Below are 13,652 nucleotides of genomic sequence, written 5' to 3' on the forward strand. Positions count from 1 at the left end.
CTCAACATTTTTTGAAATCTTAAGTCTTTTTGAACCCTCAGGGCTTACACGACAGACTCACTTCTCTTGTTTAAACTAGTTATCTTCTCTTTCCATGAAGATGAAGCAAGGCCCCTCACCACACAACATGCCACCATCCCCTCAGATTCCATCCTCATCTTTCCTCCTGGGCATTAGACCAATAACTGGAATTAAGTGCAAATATAGTTTGGTCAGAAAAATGTCAGGTCTGCTAAGGAAGAAAAGGTATTATAACCTAAAGGGACTGCAGAACATGTACCAGCAAGAGTAGCATGAATGTAATTGGGAATGGATCCTAAGGGTGCTGGATTAAGAAGAGCAGAATATGTAGTTGGATAAATAAGAATTTATCAATACAGGCACTCTCCCAGGATTTAGGAGTTAACACCACAAATAGGGCCCCAGGACACAGTGCTAATAATACACAACTAGGATGGCTCTTGGAAGCAAGTAGTGTCTGATAACCCACACCATGTGAAGTAGAAATGCCAGAACTGCCACAGTAGAGAGTGGAAGGAGAGAACATAGGCTCAGAGAAGCTGGAGTGCTGGAATAGATACACAGTTGACGACTATCCTTAAGGGAATCCAGAGGATACTCCATTTACCAAAGAAATAAGGAATGCTCTGGAGAGAACACTTTGGTGAGACTCTCAATAGGGACTGTGCTCTATAGGTTAGAAATAAGGGTAAGAGATGCTGTTACAGAACTGAGACCCCTAATAATAGAAGCCAAGTAGAGGCATAATAAATGGGAACAATTATTGCATGAGTAGCCGGGTCAGATGGAAGCTATGGTAGTCTGAGACACAGTTATTGGCATGATTAATAGAACACAGCAGGGAATACCTCTCTACCTGCTAGATAAGATTCTGTCCAACTCATGAATCACTTAATAAAGTCAATTAGATCTTGTGCTTGAAAAAAAAAAAAAAAAACCAGCACAGCAACCTTGGAACAATATAGATGAACAACAAAGGTGTTAATCTATAAATAAAAAGAAATCAAGTTGAATAACCAGTTGCTTGGAGCAGCTGATCCCCAAAGACCCTGATTCAATTTTCAGACTTGGATTTCACTCACTGAGAGATAAGATTCTCTAAGAACAAGGACCCTGCAACATTGCAGCAAACATATAAGGTAGTAATTCTATATTCCTTCCCCAATGGGACCTGTAGTTATTTATTCACATAACTGTTCCCGGGGCAGGGGTGGGGAGTAGAGAATACTCTGACATTTCAGGACCGTTAGATGCGGGGTCTGAGTTGAAATTGATTCTCTGTGACCTGAAGTGTCAGGGGAAAGCAGGCTCCCATTATGCTGGGACCAAGAAAAAATACATTTGCCATCCATAGGTGCACCTGTGGGTATTCCCGTGCCCAGATTTTACCATAAATTAGCAAATATAAAAGATATAACACGAGAAAGGCATGATGATAAGAATGCAGGGATGAGGGCTTACCAAGCAAGGCACCTATACCATCAGATTCTAAACAAAGATAAGGAGACTCTAAAATGAGTAGTAGAGGAGAGAGATGATAAGTATCAGCCGCAATCCTAAGACCAACTGCAGTAAGACAACTGCTTATAGTTTGTTCCATTAACCTTTTTCCTATAAGTTTCCCCAGGAATTAAAGACTCATCATAATTCCTGAGAATCTGTTCAAAGATGGGCTCTATTTATTATATGAGGCAAATGGATCTTAGTGGCGCGAGAAGTGAATTGCGGTAGATGTGGCATTATTTTTTTTTTCCAGATACCCCTTAACAGTTAGGCATTCATCATCCAAAAACTGCCCTGGACCAAATACAAGTGTCTTGTTTGAGGTTATCTCATCAGGGGAAGTCCTCTTTTGTTTCAGGTCAATGCAGAGGTTAGAAATATGGACCACCTTGCTTAGTATAAAGACCTCTCAAATTCAGAGCTTCCTGCATAGCTTAAGAACCTCCACTAATTTCAGTCTTTCTTCCCTCACTCCATAATAGGCATTGATCCTGAAAGTAAGCCCTAATAAACCATGGGTCGGCCAATCTCCATGTCAGTGTCTGTTTCCCAGGAAACACTATTTAAGACGGGTTATTTATTTTTACTTTCAGAATTCTTAGAATTATTTTTAGGCTTACTGTCATAACAGTTTGTCTGAGGAGTCTCTAAATGCCAAAGTGTAAATGCACAAGTCCTTTTAGAATGACCCGTTCAAAACATATTTACAGAAGTCTAAATAATATTTTTTTTTTCCACACAGAGTGAAACCAACATCACCAGTAACTTTCAGGCAACAAGTATGTGAGCGTAGATTATAGTTAAAGTTAGATGCCAAACACCTTTATTTATGCATAAAGATTGATTCCTTGGTGAAGGGAAGTGTGATGTATTCAGGGTCAGGTGTGCCTACCCAGAATGCCTTGAGTCTTATAAAAATGATAAGGTAGAAAAAGGGAGGGGGTGGTGAGAAGTTGCTAATTACACTAAAGTAAGAAGAACAAAGAAAGGATATATTCGCAGCTTGAAATAGTAAATTTAGCAGACAGAGAGAGTTATAAAAGCTGAATTTCACTTCCCTTGCCTCTGTCAAAAGCAGAATTTCAGCCTAGGAAAGGTATGATTAATGTATAATCTGAACAGAAGCTAAAGATGATTGAGGACATAGTAAAACAAAATACTTATTATATTCTTCAGTGAATTCAATCTTCAGCCATAGAAACAATCCTACCAGGCAACTGAGAAAAGTTGTAGTAAGATTGTAAAAGCATTGGTAGTAATTTTTGAGTAACTGTGAACGAGCTGGAAAGTTGTGGAAGAAAATATATGGGGTAATGGTATTTCCATTTTTGAAAGGGCAAAAATGATGAAAAAATACAGACCAGTGAACCCGGAACCAGATACAATCTTCAAATGGATTATTTAAAGAAGAGCCTGTGAAGTATTTGGAAAGTCATGGCTTTGGCATGAGACATGCTAGACTGACATCAAGTCCCTTATTGATTCATGCTTTAGGATGACAGGTCAAGTGGACCATAGACATAGCGTATTTCAAAATTTCAACAGGACAGTAACAAAGTCTCGTGATAATCTTATACACAGATGAAATCCATGAGCTTCATTATGGTGAGGTTTGAATCTCTATGTAAAAGGAATAATATTCAGGTCAACTGGGAAGAAAGTCCAGAGCAATATCATGCAAGATCCACCCATTGCTAAGATGTAGGACACATTTTTAAAATATATTTTCACAATGATAAGCATGACCCACATGTAACTTTTTTAAAAACAACCAATTGAAGAGGAGACAAAAATTAGAAGTCCAGAAGACTTGTATACATTATCAGCATAAGATTAACCTCATAAAATGACATTATAAATAAAAAAAATGCATCTTTAAGTGGTAACATTCCATGATGAGAGCACTGACTTTCTGCCACTATTCTGTGAAAGAGACTGAGGTTTCATTCAGCTGATGACCAGACATATAGGAAGAAGCATTCTGAAAAGACAATTCACAGGTCTGCTACATTAACGGTAGGATTATTATATAAGCTAGCCAAAAAAAAAAAAAAAAAGACACACCAGCATTAAACAGCATCTATTCTATGCCACCTACTCTGTTAATTATACCACAACAGGGTGCCTGGGTGGCGCAGTCAGTTAAGCATCTGCCTTCGGCTCAGGTCATGATCCAGGGGTCCTTGGATCCAGTCCCATGTCAGGCTTCCTGCTCAGCGGGGAGTCAGCTTCTCTCTCTCCCTCTACCCCCCCCCCCAATCGCTCCCCCTCTCTCTGCCAGATAAATAAAAAAAAATATTTTAAAAATTATACCAGAACAGCCAGTATTTATTATTTCATTGAATTCTCATCATAATTCTTTGAGGTAGTTAAAATTATTCTAGTTTTATAGCTTAACAAAGCAAAGCTCAAATTGTTTAATAGATTTGGCTAAGCAAGCGAGGAAACTGAAACCCATGAAAGGTGTGGCTCTCTGTAACCTGTCATAACTGATCTCTAAGCACTTCTCTTCTCTTACGTACTATCAGTGTGACTATTGTAAGACAGTCATAATTCTTTTGGTCTAGATTATAAAGATATTTTTCTTCTGTGCACAATTCTCTCCACCCTCTCTTGCATGGTCTCTCTCTGCTCCCTCTTTCTCTATCAATGTGAATAAATACTCAAATCTTAGTTATAACAAACAATACTGCAGCACAAATGCTTATGTCCCCAACTGTTTCCGATTCACTGAGATTCTTAGGTAAAGGTGAATGATTATCTTTACTTTAGTACATGATGCCTTAAGTAGGCTTATTTTATACATTGTCTTTTCCTTTTTTATTTTTCTTTTCTTTCTTTCTTTCTTTCTTTCTTTCTTTCTTTCTTTCTTTCTTTCTTTCTTTCTTCTTTCTTTCTTTCTTTCTTTCTTTTCTTTTTTTTTTTCTTATGAAGGTCTATGCCCAATGTGGAGCTTGAACTCATGACTCTGAGATTGGGAATCACATGCTATACAGACTGAGACGGCCAGACGCCCATCAATGTATTTTTAATATCAAATTGAAACATCTTGCTAAATTTCCATAGATTCTTTCACATTAATCACAAATATTTTTACTGAGTAACATCTTGTGTTTTTTTTCCCTGCATCTTTATATATTTATATACACACACAAGTTATTCCACGCTTGTTTTGAGCTTCCATTTATTGAGTTTCATCAGGATCACTAGAATACAAAATCTAGCTGAAAGTGACAAAAGTGGTAAGGATTCTGCAAGACTGGATACTTAATCTGCAGGATATTCAGACCTTCCAGTTGACTAAAAAATATTGAGAACCATTTAAGTGGCTAGCCACTTATGACAGAGATAATCAGGTGGCTTTTCATTCTACTGGCTTGAAAGAAAATATATCTGAAACAGAAGGCATTTATTTTTGACATGAGGTCTCTAGACTCATAAGACTACAGACTTTAGGAAGGCTACTACATGTATATTTGACACCAGTCCATAACACACTCCTGCAATCATTTAACATGGTTCCTTTGGATGTTGGAATACAAAGGCCACTACCTCTTCAATTTTGGAATACTACCTAGCTTCAGGGTGCTTGACCTACAATTTCACTGTGTCATTTACTGTCTTGCCCTTGTGTTCAACCAGATATTTCTCCAACGAAGACCCTGAGGCATTATAACAGCAGCATCTGTTGCCTGGCTGGCTTAGGAGCAATAAATTCTATTTATTTATTTATTTAGAATTCAATGTTTTATTTAAATTCTAGTTAGTTAATATATATGGTAAAATTGGTTTCAGGTATAGAATTTAGTGATTCATCACTTACCTATAACATCCAGTGCTCATCACAAGTGCCCTCTTTAATATCCATCACCCATCTAGCCCATCCCCCACCCACTTCTTCTCCTCAACCTTCAGTTTGTTCTCTATCCTTAAGAGTCTCTTATGGTTTGCTTCTCTCTCTCTCTTTTTTTCCTTCTTCTGTGTTCATCTGTTTGTTCCTTAAATTTCACTTATGAGTGAAATCATATGGTATTTTAAAAACTTGAATATTTAAATTTTGCTTCTTGGTGAGAATAATCTACAAAATATCTATATTGTGTTTAGAGGAGCTTCTACTTTGATATGGTAAAGAATATGATTTATAATTAAGCTTCTACATATTAAGCTAGTACTAAAATATTCAAATATTACATGAGTAAGTATGTTCCAGGTTTTGAGAATATAGTTTAGTGGATTATATTAGCAACTAGTGGATTTACCATATGTTATAGCTTCCAAAACTAAGTTCCCACAGAGGCAGTGGCTTCATAACCCAGAAACTAACTGAACTATCAAAATCCAATTCTGAAAGGATTCACATCTGGAATGGAAAGTGTGTGTTATTCGCTTTAAAAAAAAGAATTATTAAATGCCTAAGTATAGCAGGAAAATGGAATAATTTTCCAGATCTTAAGCATTTACTGTATTTTTATTGCTGTGGCCCATGATGTTTTATTTAGTGATGATTTATATTTATGAAGTAAGATAACTCTAATCTGTTAAATATGAATTTAGTAACTTTTTCTTCAATTTACGAAAAGATGTAGCCAGAGAAGCATATCATACTGTTTTACTTTAAAAGGAAAAGAGACACATACACACAAAACCTGAAAATTTATGGTGTTTCTATGTTGAAAATAGATTCTGATCATTTCTCATTTCTTAAATATTTCTTACATTCTGGTGTAAATGACTTTACTCAATATAAATAGTAATGCTGACTTATTACAACTTGTGTTATGCTTAACTTGCTCAGTTAACTATAGCTTCTGTACATATTAGCATAATTAGAAGTAGCTGTCCTCGACACCACATAGGAACCATATGTGCTATTTGCTTCTGTTGCACTACTGGAGTATGTTAACAGCTGTTGCCACAGAGCATAGAAATCAATAGAAATGAAAATCTAGCTTGAGTTGTTTGAAAAGTGAAAACTATTACAGTGAGACAAATGATGAGCATACAAACCCAACACTATATGTAACATTCTTTATATATAAGGCTAACACTTATATTGATTAATGATACTAATCCTCAAAAATTAATTGAAGTGCCAACAATATGGCTCATCTGTGCTAAACCCTTAGTCCTAACAGAAACTCTATGACGTGGCTATTTTTATTATTTCCTTTTTACAGACTAAATGTCTGAAATTAAGAATTTGAGGAATTCTTTCATGGTCAGCCAGCAAGTAAATAAAGGAGTCAAGATAAAAGCTAATGCTGTGTTTAGCATTCTGGTTCTTGAATATGCCCTCACTTTTTCCTAAACAGATAAATTCTTCCTTAAGAATCCTCATACTTAATCAAATATCTTTTAAAGAACATAAAAGAATACACATATGTGTACATATATATATATATATATGTATTACATATATGTAAAATAGCTGGAGCAAGAAAAAAGGACCTCAAGAAGAATGATTTAAGCTCTGTGAAAAACAGGATGATTCAGAGTAAATCTATAAATAAAATAATATAGACTTCCACTCCTCTAAGTAAAGCTATGTCACAGTTTTCCCATGTACATTAATTCAAAGCAAAAATATTTGGCACATAGTGAGAGACTCTTTGGAAACAAGTTAAGATGAGTCAAAGACCGAGTCAAACACTAGTCCTATCTTCAAAAATCTTATGATAAAAAAAAAGATAATGTGTTATACAAAGAATACAAGCAGAACATAATAATGAAATGCCATAAGAAAGTATGAATGAAATCAATGTTATGGGAGTTCTAACAGGAGAGATATCTAAAGAGAGAGGAAAAAAGGAAAAGTGACATTTCAGCCACTGTGAATATGGACAATTCAAATTAGAAGGAAAAGAATAACCAAAGAGAAGGGGACTGCATAAAGGGTCTATTTTAGTTTAACAAACTATATTAAAGGGCATAAGGAGAGAGAATTTTAAAGAAGTCTGGAGGCCAGGAGGCAGAAGTTTGAACTTCTTTCTGTTATTAGTGGGAAATCCTACGCAGATGTTTTTACAGGAAATGAAAATGTTCAGAATTGGGCACCCCAGGTGGTTCAGCAGTTTAGCACCATCTTCAGCCCAGGTCGTGATCTTGGAGACCAGGGATCGAGTCCCATGTCAGGCTCCCTGCATGGAGCCTGATTCTCCCTCTGCCTGTGTCTCTGCCTCTCTCTGTGTCTCTCATGAATAAATAAATAAATATTTTTTAAAAGAAAGAAAATTTCAGAATTATACATTTGGTCAGCAGTGTGTAAAAAAGATCAGGGTTGAGAAGGTCTGAAGCTTATCTAGTAAAGTGGACAATACCATAATCCACATATGTGTAGTCTAGAATTGGAGTTTAATGGCAGATACCATATCACATAGATGACTTTCAATCTTTCTGATAGAGAACAAAAGCATTAATTTTGCTGTCCTCTAGATCAGAGATTTGTAAACTAGGGTCCATGAGTCAAATCCAGCTTGCTGCTTTTTTTTTTTCTATGAATAAAATACAACCACGTTTGTTTTTTCATGTGTTGTCTATGGCTGCTTTTACTCCGCATTGGTAGAGTTAAGTAGTTGGTACAAAGACCCTTTAGTTATACCACTGTCTCAGTCAAAAGTGGGAAAATTTATTTTGATGGAACTAAAAAGCATTTTGAAATAACAGTTTTAAGAAAATTGTGGGAAAACACATTTCTTTGTATAAATGAAAAATAGCTTCATATGTTTAATATATAAGCATTGCACAAATTAATTTGCCCATATAGCACCCAAAGGCATATAAATTGTCAATCCACTACGCCTGTGATTTATAGAGTATTGTTGAACTCTTTGGTTGTTGGTTTATATCTTCCTCTATAGTTCCTTTATATTTTGTTCTCTTGATTGTTTTCTTCTTTTTCTATGACATTATTTATTCTTTTATGGAGAGAGATAAATGTAGACATAATTATAAGCATGGGTACATAGATATGGATGTAATGATTGTAATCAATATGGATATAGATAGATACATACATACCCTTTCTGCTTGGTCTCAATGTGTAAGACACTAGAGATACTTTTCAAAAGACAGAGAGGCCATGTAGCTAATCTTGGCCGTCTCCCCTCCATTATAGATCATATCATAAATTATAGATCATTATAGATCATATCCTTCCCTAGGTATAAAACTGTTCAATGGAATTTTTTTTTTCTTTTAGAAGTTATATTAGTTTCCTTGGGCTGCTGTAATAAATCAAACAAAATCAGTGGCTTAAAACAACAAACGTGCATCCCACCTCTGTCCCTTTCAGTCTAAGCTTGCAGTATTTCTGCTGCTATAAAATTCTCAAAAACCTTGTTTGTCTTCTGTTAGTGTTGAGGGGCTCTATGCCATTAGGCAGCAGGGTTCTCCACAGAACCATTCTAAATAACTTCATCTCTATCTGGCTTCTGCTGAGAAGGTTGTTGGATCTAGAAGTCACATGCCTAATCACATGTCCATTACCTTAGTAATTAGTTGTTCAACTACATCCTTGGCCTTGATTCCAACGCATGCTATCTGCATAGGCTTAGAATTTTCCAAATAATCAAGTACTGGTTCCTTTATACTTAACACTTCATTGCTCAATTTATCTCTTTCCTCTCACAATGTACCTAAGCATCAAGGAGAAATCAGGTTGTACCTCCCATACCCGGCTTAGAAATATTCTCAACTAAATATCCAAGTTAATCACTCATAAGTTTTACCTTGTATTGAACATCAAAAAATAATAATTTTTCTGCGGCTTTATGGCAAAAGAAAGCCTATACTTCAGTTTCTAATAGCATGTTCCTCATTTCCATCAAAGATCTCCCCTGAAACACCAATAATGTTCATGTTTCTAGCAACATTCTGGTTATGACAATATGGTAGGAGCTTTTGTGCAGCATGTTCATTTCTTTGAGTCATCACCAGAATTACCATTAATTCCCATGTTTCTGCCAACAGTCCCTTCGAGATGGTTTAGGTTTTATAATAATGTGCTTCCAAACATTTCCAGTCTCTACCCATAACCTTCGAGAGAACATTTTTTCTTTGTGCAAAGGAAAAATATCTCTGAGCTGAGTATAGCCACTTGCACATTTTCAGGTAATTGTTACAGTAGCACCTAATTTCCCAGTACCCAAACCTATATTTATTTCCTACAACAAACATAAAGACTTAAGACAACAAAATTCTCTGTGTTACAGTTCTGGAGGCTAGAAGTGTAAAATCAAATATCAGCAAGACCATGCTCCCTCTGGACTCCAGAGGAGAATTCCTCCTTTGCTTCTCGCAGCATCTGTTGATTGTCAGCAATTTTTGGTTTTCCAAGCTGTGTCTCCATGTTCACATGGCCTTTTCCCTCCATGTGTCAGTCAGCGTCTCTGTCCAGATTTCCTTCTTCTTCTAAGGACATGAATCATATTTAGGGCCTAAACTAATCTTAACTTGATTATTTGTTAAGAACAAATATTTATATTTCCATATAAGACCCCCTTAACAGGTTCCAGGTGGTCATGAATTTTGCAGGGTCATTCTTCAAGCCAGTCTAGAGGTTAATAAAACTATGTTGACAAAACCATGGGAATTCCATTTGCAGTGGTCTAGCTCTAAAATCTTAAGGTTTCCCAGAAAAAAGATTCGGACAACTCTTAACACTCAGTAATCTTTTTCCCAAAAAAAAACCATTCAGACTTTATGTGAGTTATAAGTCATGTGTGGGTCTTTCATGGAGGAGACCCAAACAAGAGGGTTTGTGAGACCAGGCCCAGAATCTCTTACTATATGAAAGGAAAAAAGAAAAAAAAGAAAATGATTTTTAAAGACTAATTCCTCAGGAGAATTGATATCAACAACAAAAACCTAAATTCAACCCTAGCTATGAGGCCATTTATGCTTTAGAAGTATCAATTACTATCTATTCACAGCTTGATCAAACCAAACCAAAGAATAAAATCATCCCATTTTTTCTTCCTCTTTTAAGCCATTTAATGGCAGAGGTTGCTTGGCTTCAAGGCTTGGTGCTCCTGTGCCAAGGGTCTTTGTGTAAACATCAGATTTTGTTATGGATCTAAATGATAACAGATATCCTTCCCTTCCAGGTGATTGTGTTGGCACTCGGACGTGAGCTGCCTTCATCAGCCACAAATCAAACTCCAGTACCAACTGGACTGCACAGTCACTAAAAAGAGACTTCCTAAAGGGAAAAAAAATTGGCACATGATGTGCCAGACAGGTTGCCAATACCCTTGTTTTATTTCTGTGTGTCATTTTATGCTATCCCATTATAATGTGTGACTGGTCACCTGGAGATTCTGCTTCCCTTTCAGCACATTCTACCCCAACGCCAATCTAAGATTGTCACACCACCAACATGAAACATGGGTCTGCTAATGTCACAGCAAATAAATAAAAACAGGAAGAACCACTTATGGATCTTGGATGACATTTGTTCATTTATGTATTTATTTATTTTTAGTAACTGCATGTGTAGCACATGCCAGGTATCTTTGTAGGCATGAAAAGAGGTTAAGAATATAATTTCATTGTTCTTCAAATTTAATCTTAGTGAAATAAGCAAAATCTTCTTTTAAAGAAGTTTTAATGGCTTTATTCTTGTACATAAACACTAACATAGTGGGGCACCTGGGTTGCTCAGTCAGTAAAAGCATCTGCCTTCAGCTCGGGTATGGATCCTGCAGTCCTGGGATCAAGCCCCACATTGGGCTCCAGGCTCGGCTGGGAGCCCCCTTCTCTTTCTCCCTCGGCCTCTCTCTGCTCTCTCTCTCTCTCAAATAAATAAATATAATCTTTAAAAAAAACCCACTAATATCGTACTTGGCTAATCTACTTGAATAAATAATTTGTGCAGACACATTCTGCATGCAACGAGGCTAGAAATTTCTGGAATGTCAGCACAAACAAACCTCATTGTCAATGAGTCAACAATGCAAGAAAAACCCTTCATAGAATAAAAAATAATTCACCTTTGTCATAGTAATTGTCAATTCAGTTTCAAATTTCAGATGAGTTTACTGTATTGCCCATTTTAATAGAACTTTCCACCAAGAATAGGTAAATCATTACCCTCTACTTCAAAAAATAAAGAATTGCCTTCCAAATAATTTTAACTAGATACATATTCATTCATCCATTTTCTTCTGCTTGCTACGCTATTATGGTGATTATGTCATATGTCTCTTAATTTCTTCCTGTACTTAAAAAAAATCAAAATAAATTGGTGAACAAACACACAATTTGCTAATTAGCATCATAATAATTATCTTAATATGGCAAGGAAAATCAAAGAGAAGTATAATATAATCTTAATTTATTATCAAAGTGAAGAGAACATAACTGGAATTAATCCCCTGCAAGAAAATCCTCTATAGAGATGTCTGAGTCCATGAGAAGATCCTCATTTCTGCTTCATTAACATACATTAAGATCTGTGCTTGAACATTACTGCCATCTTTCACTTATAAAGTTGTTTTAAAAATCCATACAGAGAAAAAAAGAAAAGGAAGAATCAAAATTTAGAGAGTATCGATTCAGAGATTTAATCCCTTATTTAATCCCATTAATTAATTTCCTATATAATGTAATCATGACTCTAAAACTATACTTTCTTCTTTTTTTTTTTTTTTTTTTTTGTAGTAACTTGAATTGTCACCTTCAAAGTGAGGTCAATCTGTTACACATCTCTGCACAAATCCTTAGAGCTAAATCATTTTGTTCACACACTTCCAAACAAATAACAGTGTAAATCTCTTCCATTTCAGTTCACAGAACATCACTGCCTTTTTTTGCTTTTCTCTGTGACAACATAGTATAGGCTATGTAGCAAGGGCAACAAGAAAAGTAGAGAACACAAAATATGGAACCTATTTCAGAACAAGTGATTGACTTTTTTAGTTGTACGGAGTAGGAAAATATTAAATCCAAATTTTTTTTCTATTTTTTTTAGTTGTCATACAAAAGAACAAACTTGCATGGCAATTGAATACCAAGACGGAAGTGACCTGCATTATTTTAATTTAGCCTAAATGCCACTGGGTTGCAATAATGTCCTCAAATGATGTTTTGTAGCACAAGATTTGACCCTTCAGAAATTTGTAACTAACATAGTTTTTTAAATGTTTTATTATTATTATATTTTAAGTAAACATTCGGTCAAAACAGTTATTGTTTTTCACTGAAATGTCTCAGATTTTTCTCTTCGACTGAATAGGTTTTTAAAAACTTTATCCACATGAAAAAAATATATTTTACTAAGCAATACTGCTAAATATTAATATTATGAAATAATAGATAAATGAAGACAGAAAGGAAAATGTTCATATATTATCTGTTGTAACTTCTACTAGAAAATCTTATTTTCTTGTTGCTCTATTTTTGTATGCAATACCAGTCCCTATATGCAGATAATTTTCTATAATTTTTATCAGAGCTACACTTTTGCTAAGGGCTCATATATATATTTTTTAAAAAATAATTCCTATATATTTGTGGTATTCTATTTGTTGTAAGTATCTTATTTTTAATTATATTAGCTAGTTATTTCTGGTGTAAAAATACAAGATTTATATTTACCTAACATTCAACAAAATGAACTTTTACCTAAAATCTGTCAGTAGTTTAGGTATATATGGACAATCATATAATATTGCCATATTAATTTTTTCTTATATTGCTGTCTTTATATTCTTTAGCTATTTTCCTTTCTGAGTTCTCTAAGTCTTCCAGGAAATTACTGAATAAATACCATGAAAATGGCTATCTTTGTCTCTTTCTTAATTTTATAGGTTTATTTTATAGGTGATTCTTTTACTTCCCCACTGAATATAATGTTTGCTGTAAATCTCTGAACTGACATTGTTTATGAGATTTGAAAGTTCCCTCTTCATCTAATTTGCTTTTTCTTATTAGTGGATGTTATATTTTATCATTGGTTTTTTTTCCCCACATCTATTCAATTAATCATTGTTTCCACTTTTATACTGTTAATACAATACATTACAAAGTAGTCCATATTTTTATTCTAATGTTACTTAAACTACTTTTATATTAGTGGACAATCCCAGTTTCATTAGGATGTATTAGTTTAACACACTGATGCAATCTAG

At 35.0% G+C, this 13,652-nt stretch overlaps 1 long non-coding RNA gene across 8 annotated transcripts in view; it reads left to right on the forward strand.

Annotated features, from left to right (window-relative positions):
- LOC140604132 (uncharacterized) overlaps nt 1-13,652 on the forward strand; it is a 237,973-nt gene that overhangs the window by 99,232 nt on the left and 125,089 nt on the right. The window lies entirely within an intron of this gene.

The sequence above is a fragment of the Canis lupus genome, chromosome 14, assembly GCF_048164855.1.
Source record: "Canis lupus baileyi chromosome 14, mCanLup2.hap1, whole genome shotgun sequence".
Lineage (NCBI taxonomy): Eukaryota > Metazoa > Chordata > Mammalia > Carnivora > Canidae > Canis > Canis lupus.